Below are 18,903 nucleotides of genomic sequence, written 5' to 3' on the forward strand. Positions count from 1 at the left end.
TTTAAAATAGTTATTTATTTATTGAATTACTGTAAAATACACAGATAGAAAGCTGTTCATGGTTGGTTTTCAGTCATAGAATGTTCCAACACCATCCTTCCAGCACTGTATATTTCCTATCACCAATATCCCCAGTTTTCTCTTGCCATCTCCCCATCCCCCACCCTCTCTCTATGGCAAGCACTTTTCTTCTCTCCTCTCTTTCCTTTTGGGCACTATTTTTGGGTAATACAGGTATCGAGAGGTTATTATGTTTGTTTCATTACCTACTTTCAGCATGCAGTTCCTATCCAGAATGATCATTTCCAACTATCATTGTCATAGCGGTCCCTTCTCAATTTTAATTTTTTTTATTTAAAAATGGAATAATTAATCATGTGTTTACACTGATACGCATGTAGCGGGAGATACTTAGAAAAAGTCAGTGCAGTAGGAATCAGACAGTAAGTCAGATCAAATCCAATGGCAGTAGGAAGTGAGCATTGTCAAACAAATAAAATAATATTCAAAATAATGAATTACCTATTTTAAATGTTATAATACATAAAACTCATTTTGAAGGAATTATGTTTCACAGGTACCTTTATTAATACTAATTAATGTATTCAATTTGCCTTCAAATTTTCATAAGGATAGTATTATTTAAAGAATATTGGTTTAAATTATAAAGCAATTAAAAATAAAATTAACTTCATTATGCATATATTTGTAAGTTTTCTCTTGTTTTAATAAATATACTTATTAATCGCTTCTCGGCCTTTTGGCTAAGATCAAGTGTAGTATCTGTTCTTATCAGTTTAATATCTGATACGTCCTCTATCCGAGGACAATATATTAAATGGATTTTTGGAATTAGGAGTTGGAATAGGAGCTTGCTCCATCCACTCCACGCGTCGACCTGGTATTGCAGTACTTCCAGGAACGGTGCATCCCCTTGGGGGAAAAAAGAAGATACTTATCAAATTTAAAAGGAAAATTTATCTGGTAAACTGATGAAATATTTTAATAGATTCTCATTTGTTTTTTATCAGTTATGTTTTTGCCGCTGAAACTAACTTGGTCATTCTTCTGTTAGAATTGTTGATATATAAATATATGTAGTAACAGGACTGCTCTGTCTCATGATGTTGTGTTGATTATTTTATGTAGTGCCTAGTCGTATAATCAAACAATGGCCATTGAGATAAATGGAAGAATAAAAACATTGATTAACGTAGAAAACAATGTGTTGTATTGCATAGGATATGACAATCAGGTTCTTTGCTTCTTGGTGTGACTACATAGAAAAAGCAAATTAGTTTAGTTTACCATACTGTGGACATTTCAATTTCTGGAAATCAAGACTTTTACATTGCAATAAAAATAGCAGATTTATCTAAGTGAAAAATTACAGCGACATCTATAATACAGCTATGCTTCTGATTCCTTTGCCTTGGCTTTTTTTTTACTTTTTGGGTCACACCCTGTGATGTACAGGGGTTACTCCTGGTTTTACACTCTGAAATTACTCCTGGCAGTGCTTGGGGAACCATATAGTATGAAGAAAATCTAACCTGGACCGGCCTTGTGCAAGGCAAACGCCCTACCCAGTGTGCTATCTCTCCAGCCCCTCGCCCCCACTCCTTGGGATTCTTAATAGAAAAAGTAGTAAATTAGTAAGAAATGCTTAGTTCTCCTTTGTTGAATTTGAAGTAACATCATCTCCCTTAATTATTATACAATATCAGTACCAGACCTATTTCTACCATAAAAATGGCTTCATACTCATTTATAATGGCAGCAGGGAACCCAAGGGAGGCCATTGAAATAAATACTAGCTACTATTTTACAATTTTAACAAGAAATCAAATACAACATAAGAATGTGAAATTCTGGCAAAGCAACAACAACAACAACAGATCTCCACTTAGTCATTAAGTAAATTATGAATATAATTTCCTTGGGGAAAGCTATTATCTTTCTAAAAGTAGCAATATAACCTGAAATGGTGCAGAAATTCATGGAAAAATTAATGTGAAATATGCTGTTTTCTAGAATTGTGCTGAAAAATAGCTTTTTATATAGTGTTTCAACTTAGGAAATAAGTGAGTAAGTGAAATTATGTATGTACGTGAATACATAGAGAAATACTTGAAATTTGAAAGTAAAGTAGCACTGGAGCACTGTTGTCCCCTTATTCACCGATTTGCATAATTTGACAACAAGGTCACATTGAATTGAGAGAAATTATATTTTTAGTTAAAATCACCAGAATTTTTCCATATCCTTTTTTTTTTTTAGGTCTATGTTTAGTTTCACTAGTTTCACAAAATTGTATGGTATTGGAAGCAGGGAGGTAGTACAATGAGTTGTAGTGATGAGTAAGTGCAGAGTTTTGTGAAATAATTCACAGATAAAATGATAGATTATAAACAATTTTATTTGTAAATAGAATGTGTATGAAGATGCACAATTGAGCTTTCAAACTTGTCCAGAAAAACAGAAAAAAAACAAGTCTTGTTTTTATCAGGATTTAGATCCTGGATATTTACTCAGTCCTAAGTGTCACGTCTCCTGTCAAAGTATGACACACAGACATATTTGAAATACTGTATTTTATTTCTCTCTGTCTGTACGGTATAGATAAGTATTCCGCTCATATCTGGGCTTTGTCTCACTGAAACAGAAACTTCCTGAGACATCCTGGAAAGGCAAGCACGGGGACTTATTTCTCCATAGTGGTTGCTGAAATATTTATAGCTTCTATCACTTAAACCTTACTTGTGTCTGGGTGTTGGATAACATTTGTTTTCCTTGTTCCTCCCAAGGGATTTTAGGTTTATTGAGCTACTCCCACAACAGTGCCCCTGAGGCACACCTAATTCCATCAAGTACTAATAATCCTATATTTCTTTTCTCTTTCCTTTAATTCATTTGCACAGTTTAGTTAGCAAGGTCCTTTTTTGTATAAAAAGGAAGACAGTTCATGCTATGCTTTGTAACATGAGAGTTAACTGACTCCAAAATAATATTTACTCCTGCGCATCCATATTTACTTGACTTAAGCCTCAGTTACCCTTAGTTTCTAGCACTCCAATAGCAGGGTCCCGATGAAGGGACTGTATGGACCCAGGGCAAGCTGTAGGCTACCCTAGCATCGAAAGGGAACAAGTTAAGCACCATAAGTGTAATAAATTAAGATCAAGGTCATGGAACAAACTTTGTCATGACCCCAAAAGAAGTAACTAAATATGGATTAGGTAAGACTGACCTGTCCTGAGGACTGTTGTCTGGAATATATAGAGACATGGCCCCAGGAAGAGCCAATCTTTAAGCTTAATATGTCTCTTATTATGTTCATAGAAAATGACTAGAAATATTATATGAAGTTAATTCATTATGAATGTTCAAATGGATTTCTATCTGAGGAAAGGAGAAAGCAATGCATTCTAGATGGAACTCCGCCATTGAGCGGATCTCCTAGTAATCTGGAGTGCTGAACCTTCAGGTGAGATCTTGTCCTTGAGTTAATCTCCTAGAACTTCCCCTGAAGGAGTGGCTGTGCCTTTGTTTGTTGTTATGACAATGTTCAACCCCAGCTATGTATAACCCTTCCCTTCATGATTTCTATATAACTATGCTATAAGGGGTAAGAGGGGACTAGACGCTCAAGACTAGAAAGATGATAAGGATGATGAATTTGAGGTGTACAGGGAGACCAGGATGATGGAACTATGATGACTGTAACTACGACCAAAACTATGGCTATGATTGTGCCATAAGGAAAGAAATCAGACTATGCTGGAGAGAACAGAGAAATAAACTGACTACCAACAGCCTGGGGCCCTAGTTCTCTGTTACCCCAGTTTTTCGTCTCTCTATCGCCGTGCACTGACCTAGGGAGCAGGTTCTTGGCTGCCAAACGCTCACATCCCCAGCATGCTCTTATACTTTTTTTGAAAACTCACATCTTGGGGCACCTTTAGGGTAGTATGGTGCCTACCAAAAGTTGTGCAACAGGTCCAAATGTCAATACTTTTCTCATCTAGGCTTGTGATTAAGGGCTAGACCATGAGGATGTGTCTCTCTGAGTCACGTAGTGTCGGGAGGCACCAGCCACACAACCTGCAATGCTTTGGGCTTACAGGAATATACTCAGTATGGACGTATGAGGACATGACCCTCCTTCCTCAAACTGCTTGTTTTTGTCTTTAGCTGGAGATGATAATTTTTTAATCTCATCCTAGGGATTAAGGCATATATGTGAACACGACTGTCTTTTATGAAGCTCTCTCTCATTACAGGAATCTCATTAAGGACTGCAGGAAAAGGTGGGAAAAGAAGTTTACTAGCCTATATTTTACTGCATCACTGTTGTCCTGTTGTTCACTATTTGCTCTAGCAGACACCAGGAACATCTCCATTCATCCTAGCCCTAACCTCTTTCCATGTCCCTATAATCCTTAAAGATGCAATTTCATTTTTACATATCTTCGATAAAGTAGTATAGCCTTCTGTGCTTATATAAAATCAATCTACACAGGAAGGACAAATTTTTCTTTCTTTATGTAACTTAGTTACTGCGTTCACTTTCCCCCATTCTTATTTATAGTGATCTCATATAATTCCCAGCCATGTCTACCTTTTGATTTATCTTTGGCCAGTTTAGTATGACAAAAAATTATTTGTACCTTACTTCAAAAATTATATCATCAGTTTCAAGTAACTTCAGTATGAATTTTTATTCTTTCATGGGTTTATTTGACAGCTTGTTAGGTGGCATTACTCCCAAAAATGTCTTAAAAACTAGTTTATTAAGTAAATTAAAAAACTAATTGGCTTTATTAAGGAGTATCATATTTAGTTAATAGAAAAATGCTAGGAATAGTTAAAGAAAAGGGTTATATAACCAGAGAGTCTGGGACAAGATGTATTTTAATAGATGAAAATGCTATTTTGGACAAGATCACTTTCGCAAAGGAGATCAGAGTCTCATATGCAGATTATCTCCTCCAGGTCAGGCTTCTATTCCTGGAAGATTTTCAAAGTGTAACTAAATTGTATATTATAACTTGGTTTGGAGACATGTGTGAAACAAGACACTCTATTTAGTGTTGATTTCTTTTAACAGAAGAAAAAATTAAAGATACAGCGGCTGGAGCGATAGCGCAGAAGGTAGGGCATTTGCTTTGCGTATGGCCTACCCGGGTTAGATTCCTAACATCCCGTATGAGCCCCCGAACACTGCCAGAAGTAATTCCTGAGTGCATGAGCCAGGAGTAACTGCTGTGCATCGCCAGATGTCAGCCAAAAATGCAAAAAACAAAAAAATAGAAAACTAAAGATACTGTTTTCCATGTAAAAGTTCTATCAATATCTTGAAATAGTGTTTTTTATAGGGCTACAATAATGGCAGAATCTGACAGAACTCTTCCAGAGATGACTCTTCCTGGATAATCCAAGCAAAGATGGAGGTTCTAGTGGTCCCTGACAGCACAGGACCCAAACAACACTTTATCCTGAACTGCTCACGTTCAGCTGTGTGCCCCATTTACAGGGACTCATTTAGAATAACCCGAGAGACTCCTAAGCACCAATTGATAAACTTGCCCCAACTCCCACCAGTAATCGTTTCCTTGTAGACTTTTCTTTTTAAAGTCTAGAAAGTTTACTCAATTCATGTTTCAGCAAAAGATGTTTTCTAGAGAAACAATCAGTGGATGACTGTCACTGTCACTGTCATTCCATTGTTCATTGATTTGTTCGAGCAGGCACCAGTAACGTCTCTCATTGAGAGACTTATTGTTACTGTTTTTGACATATCCAATACGCCATGGGTAGCTTGCCAGGCTCTGTGTGCGGGCTCCATACTCTCCGTAGCTTGCTGGGCTCTAGGAGAGGGGCGGAGGAATCGAACACGGGTTGGCTGCGTGAAAGGTGAAAGCCAAACCACTGTGCTATTGCTCCAGCCCTCAGTAGATGACTATGATTATAAAACTGTTTAAAGACCTAACATTAACAATTATAGTAGAGTAACAAAAATGTCTAATATTAAAAACACTTTTATTATTTAGACTGGTATCCAAGGAAAGCTATCACATCAATAGAATATTAAGAACCTACATGTATTATTTCAAATATTTATTGAAATCTTGACCATTTCCCAGTAGGATTAATATGGTAAGATTCTGGTACATTTCCAAATATATCCTTTTCTTAATCATGGCCAAGATATTGTACACAATTATCCTATTAAAATTATTTAGTTAATGCTTGTTTAACATCAATGAAATAAAACATAGAGCTCTGGGGACAAATGAGTCCTGGAGTACGTATACAAAATTAGAAAAAATAGAACCAATATCCAGACTATTTTTGCAAGTGATTCAATATGTTAGAGGAGAAAACAGTTTTCTTCTTATCCTTCTAAGTCCTCGTCTGGAACTCTTTAGCAAAAGACAGAATACTAAGTAAAAAACAAGTTTAGAAGCATGTATATTGTTTAGCTTAGGGAAACTCATAACACTTAAGGGGGTGTTTCAAACAGGGACTAGAGAAATAGCACAGCAGGTAGTGCCTAGCACGCGGCTGACCCTGGTTCTATTCCTCTGTCCCAATCAGAGAGACTGGCAAGCTACCGAAATTATCCCGCCCGCACAGCAGAGCCTGGCAAGCTTCCCATGGCATATTCGATATGCCAAGAACAGTAACAAGTCTCACAATGGAGACATTACTGGTGCCCGCTCAAGCAAAACAATGAACAATGGGATGGCAGTGCTACAGTGCAAACAGAGATTTATAAATGATATTTTGCTAAAGTGAAGGAATTGTTATTGTTGGAAGAAGCACAATCTCCGAATTATTCAGTTCTCATTTCTTCCTGGTTGTATAAAGAAATAACCCAGACACACAGAATTACAGTGGCCTTTGTCCTCACCAGGGAGTGAGAAAACATCAGACTTGTGTACAGTCAGGTGAAAGGTGAAGTAACTGAGGTCCCACAACAAAAGAGGTGAGCACATCATTGCGCAATGGAGCAAGAAATCTGGATTCTTTCTCTCTCCGGAGTTTCCCTTTGGAAATGAGAGATCCCTCCCCAATTTCCACCCCTGGACTACTGCCCAGAGGATGCACGACAACTTAGATACTGTCCGAAAAGGTACAGTTAGGCACTTGCACAGTCATTTCACTTATGCACAGATAGACCAGCATGGGTAGAGAACCCAACTTGCAAGGAAAAGAGGGGTGATGTGCAGTAAAAATTAGAGAGGGAGTTTGGTACTGTTTGCATGGCTTTATATTTTAGGGTCCTTGAGTTCTGGTTGTATTACATTGCTAGGAATTCTATTCATAAACATTTAGTGTCTTTTGCTAAAATTTATTTTTCAAAAAAACTCATCCAAATTTGATGGACCTTTTAAGGCCTTCCTACTAAACTTCTTGTTTTCTACTTGCTACCTTCTTTGGGAGGATGACCATGCCATCATGATAAATAGGGCTAAGGTTGGTAGAAAGATGATGAGTCAGTGACTTCTCTATTTTGGTAATTGAGTCTGATACCTTTCTAATGGAAATTCCCTTTATAAATGCAATTTTGAATTAGAAAGAAGAAACATATGTTTTGTTTCCCTTTACATCTGTTGTTTCTTAATGTAATCAGTTAAAAATATTTTTTATGCTAGAGAAACATATTTAGGAGTGACATATTCCAGACTTACAATCGTTTAATAATGATCTATTTGATGTCGGTGGGCCCCACGGTGACTTCCGTGAATCAGGGAGGAGAAAGACGTCACTTTCTCCCCAGCCGCCTCTACCACCCAGGACCCAGAGTTACTGGGTTCTTGTCTTCACTCGAGGAAAAGAATTTCAGGAGTAGACAAGCAGTGAAGTAACAGATTTTATTTAGAGGTTTCTGAGGGAAGGAGGAAGGGATAAGTGGAAGAGAGAATAGTAGGAGTAACGTGCTCAAGAGCGAACGAGGGCTTCTCCAAGGGTGGAGGAAGCTCTCCACACATCCTAGCACTGGACATGAAAGCATGAAAGTACACATCTCAAGGGGGGAGATGCGGGCGACACATGTGCTCGGGCACTACATGTGCTCGGCCACATGGGCGCTGTAAAAAACTAAAGCTCGCCGAGGGGCGCGTGCACTCGCAGGCTCTCCGGGCGGCTCTGTCTCACCGCCCACATCCGGTGCCCAGAACTGCTGTGTGTGCTGTTGGTCAAAGGCAGGCGACGGAAGGAAGAAGGCCAAACTGGTTGCTCGATCCGTTTATTTCATTCTCTCCCTCCGCTTCTCTCCCGCTCTCCTGGATCTCTCCCCGTGGATCTACCCCGTGGATCTGGCCCGTGGATCTGGCCCCCCAACCCACTCTTACAGCTTAGTTAAATCTCCACAGCATCGGGGGTTGGGGCGTACACATAGGTGTAGTCACCATCAATAGGGTAAGGTTCCTTTCCCTTAGGGGATGCTTCTCCTAGGACTTAATTCTCTTTCAGCAGGAGGATCCACCCAAGGGCAGAGTCCCATGAATGTGTTTCTCTTCTCCTCAGCCAGCAAACATATAAGAATTCATAATATTAATTATTTTGTATGGACACAATAAGAGATGCATTAAAGCTTATAGAATTGCTCTCCTGGGGCCATCTCAATCTCAGACTACAGTGCTCAGGCCAGATCAGTCTTTCCTATCCCTGGCAGGGTCCCAGTCTCATAATTACTATTGGATCATGACAGCATTTGTCTATGATCAAGCTCTTAACTTATAGTTAAGAATTAGGCACTTTGGTCAGGCCCATCTCGATGTCAGGGTAACACACAACTCACCGCTTGCCCTGGGTCCTTCCTGTCCCACGTCGGGGACCCTACTTTGGGGTGCTAGGAACTGAGGGCAACTGAGGCTTAAGTGGAGAAAGCTGAGGCCCGGGAGGGAATAATATTCAAGGCCAATTAATTCCCAAGTTATAAAAACATAATATTGTCTTCTTGTGTCTATACAAAACAGTCATAGCTTTAAAGTGAATAATTCAAAAGGCACAAGAAGAGGAGAAAGGCAATATTAACTTATATAATATAAATTCAGTATCCTAGTAAGGTCTGACCTTGCAAATTAGCAGAGTCGGATTAAGGGAAAGCCGCGGATTAACTCTTTTGGGGAAGAGAGCATGGAGAAGTGATTATAGCTAAACAAAGGGATGGGAGAGATTCGGGAACACCTTGATGGGTGTGACTGGGGTAAGCCTAAACTCCGGGTAAAACCTGGACAAGCTACTTGTGGCAAGGAGGGAAAGGGCAAAGTAATGTCATCCTATAGGCGCAAGCAGCACATGGGCTCAGGCAGCATATGCGCGCGTCCTTCCTTTGTTCAAGGCGGCCTTTATAGGGTTTCTTCAATCTGCCCCCACGTGGGGGCTTCTTCCCAGGTAAAAGTTCGTTGCTAAGGTTACCAGGGAGGTTGGGAGTGGTGATGGCCTTCTTTGGGGTACCTCCTGGGGAGGGGTCCATTATCCTCAGGGTCTGCTGAAGGTCTTATCAGGTCCATTTCCTGTATCCACCGGGTGGGTCAGTCTCAGGATTCTCCTCCCCCGGAGACTTTGATAATCTAAGTTTCATTGCCAGGGGCCTTTTCCTATCTACCTGCCTACATCATATTTACAGATAAATTTAAAGATGTAGAAATTATACTTGTTCAGAATCATAATGAATAATGCATAATTAAGAGTTTCTAAACTTTGTTACTAGATAACTTTTTAACAAAATTGTGATTTTGAATTTAGAATTGAATACATAAAGTTAAGTAATCAATTTACCCAAAGTGTTCATACCATATGTTCAATTGTAAGCATACTCATTATTATTATGTAGTAGCATATTTATTAGATAAGATAGACTATAATTATTTATATTCAAATATGTATGCATATTGAATAATAACTTATGCATAGATGCCAAAATACATACTACCTTACCATTTGAAGCCCAGGTTGATTAAGGTCTTGAAAGATTTTAAAGACTCAATCTAAGAAATAACCCATGCTGCTTCATCTTACTGTAGAATTTAGATTGAAAAGTGAACGGAAATTTGAACCCTTATTGGGTCCAAATAATGATGTGAAAATAAGTGCCTTTTGCCATCTCCTGCCCTTTCTTTCATCTCCCAAACAAACAAACAAAACACCAGGGCTCATTCTAAAGGAATGAATTAAGTCAGGAGACTCAATCTGAGTCACTGCACACAAAAAATCCATATAACAATAACAAAAAAAAGAAGTAATTTGTCTTTGTTGGAGAAAGAATACAAGGAAAACACAATGTGCATAGGAGTAAAGAGATTGTTGGTGCTGAAGGAATAATACAGTGGATAAGGCAGTAGCCTCAAATACAGCAAAGTTCCTTTTGAGTGTGATGGAATTTTCTGATGAGAGAGAGTGAGAGAGAGAGAGAGAGAGAGAGAGAGAGAGAGAGAGAGAGAAGCAAATTTACTCTCCCACTCCTACAGTTTCTTTATCTAATTATTCATCAAGGGACATGGAAGATGGAAGTTAATATGCATTTTGTATCCAATGAGGAGAAAAGTGAAATGGGATCAAGAAAAATTGGTTGAAACCAATTTTTCCAAAAGGCCTCCTTATCAGGAAGTTGGTAACCACAAGGTCTAGACCCTGTTTTGCTTTTTTTAGACACATGAAATACTCTTTTATATTTCTTATAGCAATTTTCCACATTGCTTCTCCTGAAACATTTCCATTTAAAAGTGTGTTTCCGATGAACTCTTCTGTTCTTATGTGATCACAATTCTTATGAGAAGTAAAAGAAATTATGAGAAGTAAAAAAGAGAATTTCAAATAGCTTCTATCAATAAAATTCATGTGTGGTTTTACAGCATACCTGTTTTTATTAATAATGTTACACTAAAATATTATGATATGACTATAATTAGGTGTGAATTCAAATGTAAGGTGTGTGTTTTTCCACAAGAGATTATTAAAATGCTAAGTCTAAAAGACCTATGCATTGTGTATCTTAAGGTTTTAGTACAACAGCATTTGCATTTGAGCAATGAAAATAATCAACTTAATTTGCCCTCCTAGAGAGCATGGAAGTGGCTTTGATTAGCCTATTGAAAGCTTGTGTTGTTCCTCTTGAGTTGGGAAGCAGGGGGTAGACTTGCCAGCAAGATGCAACTCAGTAGGGATCCAGGGCGGCAAGGCAATGCTAAAATTGAATATATTAAAGACAAAAGAGAAGGTTATTGATTGGGAACACGCAAGTATTTTTTTAAAATATTTTTAATGCTGCAGCTGTCTTTAGGTTGCAAAAAAATTAATCCATATTATTATGTAGTAGTCATAGGCACAGTCATATTATCTTTCATTATTTCGTGTTTTGTACTTTCCAACTACAGAATTATAACAGCCAATGCCCAATGTTCAGACAGAGTAGTATCTATTTTAAAAAGCCAAGCTAGTAAATATTTCAATGGTAGAAAACTTACATAGGGAAGGCAAAGGAAAGAAAATGTAAATCTGCTGTAAATGTAAAAGGGAGCTCCTTTTCTCTTCTACTTTTAAACTTTTCTACCTTTCAACTCCGAGTCTGAGCATCTTTATCATTCAGTAGTTTCATTCTTGAAAATATTGAAGAACCTGGGGCTGGAGCAATACCATAGTGGGTAGGGCATTTGCCTTGCACACGGTGGACCCGGGTTCGATTCCCAGCATCCCATATGGTCCCCTGAGCACCGTCAGGGGTAGTTCCTGAGTGCAGAGCCAGGAGTGACCCCTGTGCATTGCTAGGTGTGATCCGTAAAGCCCCCCCCCCCAAAAAAAAAGAAATAAAATATTGAAGAACCTGGGAATACGAATGAATACAGAGACTTGCCACCACTTCTGCTTCACCTGCACCATCCTTAGCACCCAGACAGAAGGTGGCCCTAAATTGTATACTGAGGCTACTACACATTGACCGGTTCAGTTCCCTGACCACAAGAGGGGTAGGGGAAGGGATGTATCATCCACTCTAGGCAGCACTGATCCAGGTTGTAGCTATTACCCACACTTAAGAGTTAGATTCAGTAATAACTTTTCTATTGGGAAGCCTCTCTATATTGCATGGGTAATATTTAATTATTATGCAGGTGGTTTCTGCCCTAGCTCACCCTCCTTCTTCCTTGACAACCATCCTCACCTGGTACTTAAGTCATTTATTGACTTAGGATGCAAAATACGGTTTTGTGGTTTTTTTCTTAAGAATTTATATTTTTGGTAGCAGCCACGTGGTAAGAGCCACCCTCTAAGACCCCTCCACCAGGAGGTAGGACTTTCTTTAGTGACGTAGCCTGTAGGTGGTCCTGGGAGGGGGGTCGTTCCCAGCGCGCCTTCCGCCCAGAGATAAACCGGGAGCCGCGGCTCGAGAAACAGACCCTCCACGCCTATTGACTGTGATCCTGAGGTCTCCTAACCCATTTTGGCACCAGAGCGGATTCTTGCAGCCATCCATTTGACTGTGAACTGAGCTAAAATATTAGAAACCCAAAACAGCGCGGCCGCGCGGACTTAAAGTCTTCACTCTTAGCAATGAAGAGAAATTATTAGATGATGCCTATTCAGCAGGCCTGATTGTTGGGGAAAATTTCCAATCAATAATAGTGAGTTCTGTATGGAAATATGGAATGTACTCAATATATATAGAGAATAATGGGAATATCATTAGCTACTTAGACGGGGGTTGGGGTGGGAGGGGGTGTATTGGGGTTCTTGGTGGTGGAACGGGTGCACTGGTGAAGGGATGGTGGATTAATCAGTATTTGACTGTGACTTAAAAAAAAGATCTGTGTATACTGGTAAATAAAATAGGTAAACAAAAAAAAAAAGAATTTATATTTTTTGTGTTTTTTTTCCATATGTATAAGTTACTTTTATTTTATTTATCCTAATATTTTATCTGAGTTGTTTTGATAGATCAGACTTAAATCCCATAAGGTAGGAGAAACTATCATTTACCATTACATTCTATATAAATGCAGTACTTTTCTAAAAAAATATGTATCTAATCAGACCTGATTTTAACCACTTTTCTTTGAATTTTTAGTCAGAGAATCAAATATTCTTCAAGTCAGTAAGAATAAAAATGAAGATATTTTATAATTGTTATTTTTCTGTTAAAACACTTTATTATTTCCATAAGAGGGAGGGGTCTCCATTAGCACATCCATTTATTTTTAAATCCAGTAAAGAAAGCCCAATTTAGCTCACTTTCTAGCAAATAAACACAGTCTTCAAGAATCTACATGATCTGGATGTGTCTTTAGAGGGAGTCAGCCTGGAGATGTGCTACATGCATCTGATTTCATTTCAAGAAAGGTATAAATAGCATCTGTCACAGTTCTTTTGAGCAACTCGCTTCTTGTCGTGCATTTTTATGTACAAACTTATGTTTTTTTCTGGTTTAGGGTTTACATAATATAATTTGCCTAATAAAATTAATTATTTATTTTTGAGATAGTTTGCAACTCCTGTAAAACTTGCTAACATAGCAAATTAATTAAAGGTCCAAAATTGACTACATTTGAACTCTTCTATCCCACTAAAGGTCTCATCAAAGCAAATATATTGAAATCTTGAGATTTATAATCATGACATTGATATTTGGAAAATAACGGGTCAAGTCTAAAATGCATACAGATCTCTGTATGCTGTTAGACACTGAAAATCATTCACAGTTCAGAATGTAGTAATCTAAGAAAAGAATTTAAATTAATCAGTTTCATAGTGTTTGCTTTAAATACATAGCTTGGTTATTAGACATATGAATTCTGACCTCTTTGGGGGAAACTTATTTCTTCAATTTATTAAAAAAAATGAGCTTTGTATGCTTCCTATGTGTAATTAGTCATAAGATTATTGATTTCTATATAGTATCAATATAAGAATTTATATGGACAATTTACTTAATGTTTTTCTGTAGCACAAAGTAAGATTCCAAGAAATTATATTTTTCTGGTCATCAAAATATATTTTACCTTTTGTTTTTGCTGGGGTAGGGGGTTGGGTAAAACCTGGCAGTGCTCAGGGTTTATTCTTGCCTCTGTGTTCAAGAATCACTCCTGACAGGATTTTGGGGACCTTATGTGGTACAAGGGATCAGGCATCAAATGGGGTCAGCTGCGATCAAGGCAAGAGTCTTACTTGCTATATGGTTGCTTGGGTCTCAAAGCAGGATTTTTGGAAGTATGTACTAGCATTTATTTAAAGTAAAATTTGGTTATAGTAAGAAATTATGAAAATGTCAATCCTTAAGCAAATTGTTGATGTAAAACAAATATAAATAATAGATATAGTACTAAAGATAATAACTTATCACTTTCATGGGTTTTGTTTTTGCAATATGTGACTATATATTTAATAAGCTAACACCTAACTTATGTGTAGGTATGTATGTATGCATGAAAAATTCACACCTCCTTGAAAATGAATTCATGAGAAAATTTTTCTGAATTTGTGCACATATGTTAACTTTTAATCATTTCTGTGGAAAGGAAATTAATATCTTCTGTGCTTTTCAAATTTTTTCAATCAGTACACTTCAGTAATTATTAACAAAAATTTTAAGTATGGAATGTAAAAGAATGGTCTTAAATAATTTTCAGGTATGCCAGAAATAAGCTAACCCTCCCTCAGTTATTTTACCAAATTTCCTTTAAGCATGGTTAAAAAAATAGGACGTATTTCATTATAAACATAATGCAGCATGCAACATTGAAGACAGAACATGGTAAACAACAAAGTGTAAATACTTTTGTGATATGTGTGAAAAGAAATTTTTTAAAAGCCAGCTCTGCATAAATAAAATGTAAAATCTTTTAAAAAGTGGAAGCATTCATTTTTAATCCTCTTTTTACATAGTTAATGAGTTTTAGCAGGGAGGCTCTATTATAAACATATAGATTTTGAAAGTAATTTCAAGAAGTTTTAAATACATCGTCAGTTTTTGGAACTAATTACCAGTGGAGAACTTTATGAGTAATATTGAATCACAGAAAGAAAAAGACTCTAAAAGAAAGATATTTCAAATCTTTCATGCTCCACATAAAATTCTAGCGTCAGTTTTTGAATTGTATTATTTATAGACCTAATAATCTGGAGTGATGCTAAAAGAGAAAGAGTGGTCCAAGATTCAGTTTATTATATAAGCTATTAAATTGAATACCAAATGAGAAAACAGGCATCTTTTCTGATACTTGATTCCTGACTAATGGTTTTTCTCTTTAAAAGCTAATTCATGCAGGTACACTTGAAAAGAAAAATGTGGTAAGATATGACATGATTTATTATAGATATTAATTTGAATGACCAATAGGAGGAAGTGACATGTCACTAGTAACCAGCAACATTCCAGAACCCAGAGGTTCAGTGGTAAGATATCAGTAATTTGGAATTTTTCAGCACAGGCAATGTGGTATGATGTGTTAATTTGATCTACAACCTAGATGAAATATTTCCCTTATTCAGGAATTCATACTCCAAGGGTGGTCAGCTAGCATGTAATTAAATGTCTCTTTCTGGAAACTAACTGAGAAGTGCCTCATCTATCTTTTTTATGATCAGCTTCAATGACCTACTAATTTATAAAATGAAATTTAGAAATGGCTTCTCATTAGTGAAATTGTTGGTCTCAGAAATAAGTGGACTTGTGGGATATTTTAGTTATCTCTATATTTGACATGAAGGATAAAAATTATGAAGACTATGGTTGTCAGTCTTTTCAGGTTTTTCAGTTTTTTTAAAAAAATATTTTTAAAGTTTTTGAAGTGACACCTACAGTTTGGTTTCTAAAGAATTTGTGGTCCAAATTATGACATCTCAAACCCTACAATTACCATTAACATAGTACTACTTGAAGGAAAATGGCTTCAATTTTGTTTCCTCTTACCAAACATAGAAAGGATATATTTACCATACATATAAATTAGTTTGAAAATAATTGTGTTTTTAATTGTTAATAAATGCCTATAAGCACAGTATATTGGGGGATCTATATCTCAATGATAATAATAATAATAATAATAATAATAATAATAAATAGATAAAATTATGGTCGATTTTCCTTCAGAGTAAGAAAAGTCCTCACATATACTGAATATAGTTTTCCCTTTACAGAATATTGTTTCTGTATTTTTCATGTTAGAATATTACTATTAGAATATCTAACTTGTGTTAGAATATTTCTTTTATTGCTGTTCACATCATTGGGTATTGAATATTCTTTATGTCATTATATTGACATTAATATAAAGTGATTATAATGTTTTTTGAAAGAAGATATTCATTCTTCAGTGTTTTTGTTCCTTATTTTGTTCTTCAGGCAGTCTTAAGCAGTACAGATATCCCTGGTACATTTTCTTTCCTCCCAAATACCGTACTCATTTCTTCATGCCTCAACAAAAGCAAAAAAAGTCTAGTGATATTTCTTCATAAACTTACACACTTAAATAATATTTCTTGCTATTTAATTCTTTATAATATGTTATTAATTATAAATTTTTATATTGTGTTTTCTACTGAGTTACTTAGATCTTAAGTAGGTGTTTATGTGTTAGATTTACTCTTATTGGAACTACTATTCTTTTATTCCAAAAAAATATTTTAAAAAATTCTCTTAAAGCATTTTAACCTTTGCCTAATATGTTTCTTTAAAATTGTTTTAAATATCTTTTTACCAACCACTATTACATTTTTTCTAAAAATATAACAATATTAATCAATTTTCTCAAAATTATAATCAGAATGTAACTAAATATGACTTATCTCCATCTTTCATTCTGCACTTTATTGTAAGATAACATTGGTTTGTCCTTCCTGCATAGCCTCAGGTAGCTTAGATTTATTGACTTGTTCCCATCAAAGTGCTCCCATTCCTCTATGTTTATTAGTAATTTCTTTCTTTGTGCTCTGTTGACTTGTAACTATTGTTTTTCTCTTCTCCTAAGTCCTTTGTACAGTTTATTCAGAGCAAAGTCCTTTTTGTATGGGCACAGGAAGACAGTAGTAAATTCTATGCTTTTATAATGTAGGAGTCATTTGACTTTAAATGATATTTTCCTCCTGGGTATCTGTTCTCTCCACTTAAGCCTCAGCTGCCCTTACTTCCCAGCACCTCCCAAAAGCAGGGTCCCGACAAGGAACTGGATGGACCCAGGGCAAGCTGTAAGCTATGTGCTACCCTGGGCTGGCCAATGTGCCTAATGCTTAACTATAAGTTAAGAGCTGGGTCACAGACAGATGCTGTAATGATCCAAAAAGTAATAACTAGATTCAGACCCTGCTAGGGTTAGTCATGCTTAATTTGGCCTGAGTGCTGTAGTCTAAGTCTGTGGCAAGATGTTCCCAGGAGAGCTGCCCTTACAAGCTACAGTGTATCTCTTACTGTGTCCATACAAAAATTACTAGGATTAAGATGTTGATTAAGTTATTGGACTGAGAAAAGGAGAAAAACACCTTAAGAGGAATTTTGCCCACAGGCAGTCAGGAAGGGTTTTGGAATACTCCTAGGGGGTGTTTCTACCCCTAAGCCTGATGGGCAAGCAGGAAGGGCTTTGGCATACCCCTAGGTGGTGTTTCTGCCCTTGAGCCTGATGGGCAGTCAGGAAGAGCTTTCTTATGTTGATTTTGCTACCAGCATGGACCCAGAAGGCGAGGGGTAGAGAGGAGTTGGGAGTGGTAGAAAAGGGGAGTCAGGAAGTCCTTGGAAGAGAGTCAGTCAGAATCCGGAGGGCTGGGATTGAGGATTAAAGGGCTAGGAAGGAAGAGTGTGTGAGATGGGAGGGACGAGATATTGAATACACAGCAACTGATCACTCAACAGGCTTGGCCCTCATTTCCTCTTCCGTCGGCCCCATGTCCTGGACCGCCCGACTGGGACCACCCCCAAACCTGGGCGCTGATGGGGAGGTGGCCGTCGCTCTCTCCCATTAGCCCTGGGAGATTTTTTACAATTTATCATAGTATTTTTGTTCATCTACCCTCAAAGCACACATTTAAAGATTGTGGCACTCTTTAACTGTCCAGCTTGTAACTGTGCTCTCATAACTATTGCCAGACAGTTTTCTCAAGGAGGATCAAACTATGCTATGGCAGTACAATTGCAAAAGGGACCATAACATCAAATACAAAATGAGGAAATGTTGAATGCAATGCATATTTTTGTATGCATGTGTTTCTTTAACTTTTTTTAAGTTTCCTCATATTATTAAGTTTAAACTATTTTTATTTAAATGATGCATTTTCATTTAATAAAATAACATATTTTAGTATTCTTACCAACATATAATACTCTATATTTACAATTGACTTCTCTCTTTAAACTCTGCTATATTTGCATTAAACAAGATTAAATGGAAAAATCAATTAGTACTATCCATATCGTCTTAACCCCCTTAAAGTTATATTTTGTTTTGTTACATATATACAAATGATATATTTATATTACTAAATATATTTCTAAATATAATAGTAATATAGATATATCTTACTATATATAGTCATTCCAGTTGCAATTCTTTTTTTTTGTTTGTTTCTGCTTTTTGAGTCACACCCGGCCATGCACAGGGGCTACTTCTATCTTTGCACTCAGGAATCTCCCCTGGCGGTGCTCAGGGGACCATATGTGATGCTGGGTATCGAACCTGGGTAGGTCGAGTGCAAGGCAAACTCCCTATTCGCTGTGCTATTGTTCCAGCCCACCAAATTGCAATTCTTTAAGAGAAATTTACTTTTTTACCTTTTTGCATGAAGAGTACTCCTATATGTACAGTATTATCCTGATAATAAGTAACCACGAACAATATGTGTCAAAGTGAATGTCAGATGCATTTGGAAAAAAAGCTACCATGATTTTAGTCCTTAACTACATCACTGATCCCC

General features: G+C 36.9%; 1 non-coding gene across 1 annotated transcript; it reads left to right on the forward strand.

Annotated features, from left to right (window-relative positions):
- Nucleotides 1-744: 744 nt before the first annotated feature.
- On the forward strand, nt 745-935 carry LOC129402656 (U2 spliceosomal RNA). Its single transcript, XR_008628760.1, has one exon. It is a non-coding gene; the product is annotated as a U2 spliceosomal RNA (small nuclear RNA).
- The last annotated feature ends 17,968 nt before the right edge of the window (nt 936-18,903 follow it).

Source organism: Sorex araneus, chromosome 2 (genome assembly GCF_027595985.1).
Source record: "Sorex araneus isolate mSorAra2 chromosome 2, mSorAra2.pri, whole genome shotgun sequence".
Taxonomy (NCBI): domain Eukaryota; kingdom Metazoa; phylum Chordata; class Mammalia; order Eulipotyphla; family Soricidae; genus Sorex; species Sorex araneus.